The sequence below is a fragment of the Labrus mixtus genome, chromosome 23 (genome assembly GCF_963584025.1).
Source record: "Labrus mixtus chromosome 23, fLabMix1.1, whole genome shotgun sequence".
Taxonomy (NCBI): Eukaryota; Metazoa; Chordata; class Actinopteri; order Labriformes; family Labridae; genus Labrus; species Labrus mixtus.
Window position 1 is genome coordinate 10,616,698 of NC_083634.1, and position 5,394 is coordinate 10,622,091.

Consider the following 5,394-nt stretch of genomic DNA (forward strand, 5'->3'; position numbering starts at 1 on the left):
TTCTGTGCTGCTGCGATTGTTGAGTGCTTCTTCAAATTGTTCTCCTGTCAAGGTTACTTCGAGAGCCACAACAGGCAGCCTTTCAATGTCTACAGTCGTCATTGGTCCACTGGTTGTTGATCCACCATTTGTTGAGTCTACAGGTCATGTGTGATGGATGACAAAAGGTAATTATTAGGATGTGATCTGGCCAGAATTCATACTTGAGGGATGAAAAAGTCAATTCACGTAGGAATTTTTGACTCACCAATTACTTTGATGGAGGTGGTATTAATAGTGAGGTTGAAGGTCATGTTGCTGTTTTCCACAGCCGCCACTAAGACTTCTACAACCTTGGAAGCCTCTGGAATTTCATCCTTTGGAAGTGTGTTGTTAAACTTCAACTCCACCGATACTCTGACGTTTTCCATGTCCGGACTATTTAAAAGAAAAAACACACACATAAATTACAATTGATCGAAAAATTGCATGGATTTTTCCCCACTTTCATATTAGATTGCAATTCCTACGGCCAACTGAAGTCTTTAAATACGTTTGACCATTGGCCAAAAGATGGTTTCCTGGTTATAATGTGATGTACTTTATTTCTGAGACTTGTAAGCCTCTAAAGATTACCTAAATTTGATGACATTGGTCTGGTCGAAATCAGTCCCAAAAGACTGTCCAAAGATGGAGTTGCACTGTGAACAAGAAGGAACAATGTCAAACATAAAACATGGTTAAATAGCAGTGGCTTTTTAAATGACATCAGGCACAAAGGCAAAATGAATCAAGGCAGCCTTCTTAACGTGGATCAAGTCTGGCCTTAAAATAATATCACAAAGAGTACTGACAAGACCTTCTCTTTGTGTAAGTTCAATGAGAACTTTCATTTTGCTTAAGCGCTATATGAAAAGATGTATTTACATGGCCTGAACCTATTTTGTGTAACAAGTTACACATCTTATACCCCTTCACAAAGCAGTTTGCAGCACACTGCATACTTGTCCTACTCCACAATTTAATCTCACAATGCTTTCAAAGGGAATGGAAGGTGATCCTCTGATTTTCTGTGAGTCATGTAATGCCAAAAACACCAATGATTATTTAAGAGACCTCATGCAACCCCTTTGTGCCCTGTGTCTTTTTTGGCGCCATTATCATGCGCTGTTTAACTTGGAAAAGAAGGTAAGACTTGCACTCAATGCATTTCCCCTTGAGCTCTTGAACATGTGCTGTAGATGCTTTGAATAGGGTACTTTGTGTTATACGCACCGTCCATACAACTTGCTTTTCAAGATCAATATATTCTGTGCTGCTGCGATTGTTGAGTGCTTCTTCAAATTGTTCTCCTGTCAAGGTTACTTCGAGAGCCACAACAGGCAGCCTTTCAATGTCTACAGTCGTCATTGGTCCACTGGTTGTTGATCCACCATTTGTTGAGTCTACAGGTCATGTGTGATGGATGACAAAAGGTAATTATTAGGATGTGATCTGGCCAGAATTCATACTTGAGGGATGAAAAAGTCAATTCACGTAGGAATTTTTGACTCACCAATTACTTTGATGGAGGTGGTATTAATAGTGAGGTTGAAGGTCATGTTGCTGTTTTCCACAGCCGCCACTAAGACTTCTACAACCTTGGAAGCCTCTGGAATTTCATCCTTTGGAAGTGTGTTGTTAAACTTCAACTCCACCGATACTCTGACGTTTTCCATGTCCGGACTATTTAAAAGAAAAAACACACACATAAATTACAATTGATCGAAAAATTGCATGGATTTTTCCCCACTTTCATATTAGATTGCAATTCCTACGGCCAACTGAAGTCTTTAAATACGTTTGACCATTGGCCAAAAGATGGTTTCCTGGTTATAATGTGATGTACTTTATTTCTGAGACTTGTAAGCCTCTAAAGATTACCCAAATTTGATGACATTGGTCTGGTCGAAATCAGTCCCAAAAGACTGTCCAAAGATGGAGTTGCACTGTGAACAAGAAGGAACAATGTCAAACATAAAACATGGTTAAATAGCAGTGGCTTTTTAAATGACATCAGGCACAAAGGCAAAATGAATCAAGGCAGCCTTCTTAACGTGGATCAAGTCTGGCCTTAAAATAATATCACAAAGAGTACTGGCAAGACCTTCTCTTTGTGTAAGTTGAATGAGAACTTTCATTTTGCTTAAGCGCTATATGAAAAAATTTATTTACATGGCCTGAACCATTTGTGTAACAAGTTACACATCTTATACCCCTTCACAAAGCAGTTTGCAGCACACTGCATACTTGTCCTACTCCACAATTTAATCTCACAATGCTTTCAAAGGGAATGGAAGGTGATCCTCTGATTTTCTGTGAGTCATGTAATGCCAAAAACACCAATGATTATTTAAGAGACCTCATGCAACCCCTTTGTGCCCTGTGTCTTTTTTGGCGCCATTATCATGCGCTGTTTAACTTGGAAAAGAAGGTAAGACTTGCACTCAATGCATTTCCCCTTGAGCACTTGAACATGTGCTGTAGATGCTTTGAATAGGGTACTTTGTGTTATACGCACCGTCCATACAACTTGCTTTTCAAGATCAATATATTCTGTGCTGCTGCGATTGTTGAGTGCTTCTTCAAATTGTTCTCCTGTCAAGGTTACTTCGAGAGCCACAACAGGCAGCCTTTCAGTGTCTACAGTCGTCATTGGTCCACTGGTTGTTGATCCACCATTTGTTGAGTCTACAGGTCATGTGTGATGGATGACAAAAGGTAATTATTAGGATGTGATCTGGCCAGAATTCATACTTGAGGGATGAAAAAGTCAATTCACGTAGGAATTTTTGACTCACCAATTACTTTGATGGAGGTGGTATTAATAGTGAGGTTGAAGGTCATGTTGCTGTTTTCCACAGCCGCCACTAAGACTTCTACAACCTTGGAAGCCTCTGGAATTTCATCCTTTGGAAGTGTGTTGTTAAACTTCAACTCCACCAATACTCTGACGTTTTCCATGTCTGGACTATTTAAAAGAAAAAACACACACATAAATTACAATTGATCGAAAAATTGCATGGATTTTTCCCCACTTTAATATTAGATCGCAATTCCTAGGGCCAACTGAAGTCTTTAAATACGTTTAACCATTGACCAAAAGATGGTTTCTTGGTTATAATGTGATGTACTTTATTTCTGAGACTTGTAAGCCTCAAAAGATTACCCAAATTTGATGACATTGGTCTGGTCGAAATCAGTCCCAAAAGACTGTCCAAAGATGGAGTTGCACTGTGAACAAGAAGGAACAATGTCAAACATAAAACATGGTTAAATAGCAGTGGCTTTTTAAATGACATCAGACACAAAGGCAAAATTAATCAAGGCAGCCTTCTTAACGTGGATCAAGTCTGGCCTTAAAATAATATCACAAAGAGTACTGGCAAGACCTTCTCTTTGTGTAAGTTGAATGAGAACTTTCATTTTGCTTAAGCGCTATATGAAAAAATGTATTTACATGGCCTGAACCCTTTTGTGTAACAAGCTACACATCTTATACCCCTTCACAAAGCAGTTTGCAGCACACTGCATACTTCTCCTACTCCACAATTTAATCTCACAATGCTTTCAAAGGGAATGGAAGGTGATCCTCTGATTTTCTGTGAGTCATGTAATGCCAAAAACACCAATGATTATTTAAGAGACCTCATGCAACCCCTTTGTGCCCTGTGTCTTTTTTGGCCCCATTATCATGCGCTGTTTAACTTGGAAAAGAAGGTAAGACTTGCACTCAATGCATTTCCCCTTGAGCTCTTGAACATGTGCTGTAGATGCTTTGAATAGGGTACTTTGTGTTATACGCACCGTCCATACAACTTGCTTTTCAAGCTCAATATATTCTTTGCTGCTGCGATTGTTGAGTTCTCCGTCAAAAGGTTCATTTAAGGTTACTGTGAAAGCCACTAGGATTTCAGTTGTATTTGTCCTCGTAGCTGCAGTAGTTGTTGCTGATGTAGCAAGCTTGATGGCCCCTATAAAATATATTCAACAAATGTTTAAAGTAACATTGATTTTTTTTAGAGAATTGTCTTCTACATAATTATTTCTGAAATTACTCACCCAAAAATATCAGCAAAACTGATAAGATGGGTCTAACACCCATCTTGTGTGCTTTTGAATCTGTAAAGTCAGTACTGAAGGTTATGTACAGAAACAAAACACAGACATCATATTTCATCATTTCAACAAAAGCGATAACAGTCTGGTGTTTCATTTATTTCAGGGCAGCATGCTGGTGCAGTTGTTGCCAGTGTTGCCCCACAATGAAAAGGTTTTGATTTCTAAACGTTGAGCTGACTAGATCCTTTCTGTTTGGGGTGTGCTTGTTCTCCCCATGTCTGCATTAGAGTTTCTCCAGGTACTATGGCTATCTCACTCAGCCAAAAGACATGCCTTTAACATCCGAGACTCCCCCACACTCACCTCCTTCAAGAAATCCTTCAAAACTCACCTCTTCATCATTGCCTACAACCACTAACTAAAATTTTTGCTGGGTAAGCTCCAACCCTTTAAAGGGCTGCACTATACTGTGGAACAATTTTCATTGATTCTACAAGCTATGGCTGTGTGACTGCAAGAAGACTGCGATCAGCCTAGCTTATGCCAAGATCTGAGATTTAAAAGGGGAATTAAAGTATCTCAAAACCAGTTTAACAGTTTATCTACTTTAACTTGTTTTCATAGCATTCAAGTTAAAAATGTTCTTATAGAAATCACTGATATTACTACATAGTGTGCATGCAGCCATTAGTTGCAGGGAAATAAATATTGGATATATTGTGTATTGTGATACAGTCTAATATAATGCAATAACACGTATACACTGCTAAACTTAAACACCTGCACCAGGTAAGTAAAAAAAGGACAAAAAACATCATACCATAATATAAAGTGTATATTCAGTACATTGTAAAATTATGCCTAAAGGTTACATTAGCATTTGCATTCAAATTAATACTTACCCCTTCAAGGGCAGCTATAGATAAAAGTCCACTGTTTGAAAAAGTATTTTTTGATTAATCCGTTTTGTGTGAGTGACACAGAACATTCATCAGTTGTGGGAGTCCTTGTCCTTGTGTTGTTGTACTTTATATATGGGAGAGCTCTCCCTAACAAATAGCATGACTCATTGATGATTCATTTTTCAGAAATGTGACACCTTAGCAAAGAATTATATCAATGCACAGGTCATAAGGTGTCACCTGCAAAGCTGTCATTTTCTTTGCTCAGTCTCAGAGTATACTCCCTTGCCTTTGTCTTGTGATAGAAAAGTCGTGCTTCTGCATTCCACTTCTGTGAATTATAAAGGGGTGTTCCTTAAATATGCCAGTAAATGATTTCAAACAATTAATTATTGAAGTTTGTCGAAGGTAA

The 5,394-nt window shown here is 38.5% G+C and overlaps 1 long non-coding RNA gene across 1 annotated transcript; it reads right to left on the bottom strand.

The window, feature by feature from the left end:
• Window positions 1–3,850: 3,850 nt before the first annotated feature.
• LOC132958259 (uncharacterized) lies at window positions 3,851–5,185 on the bottom strand. The gene is made up of 3 exons (XR_009666743.1): window positions 4,983–5,185; window positions 4,081–4,140; window positions 3,851–3,992 (listed from the first exon to the last, which is right to left on the bottom strand). It is a non-coding gene; the product is annotated as an uncharacterized LOC132958259 (long non-coding RNA).
• Window positions 5,186–5,394: the final 209 nt, after the last annotated feature.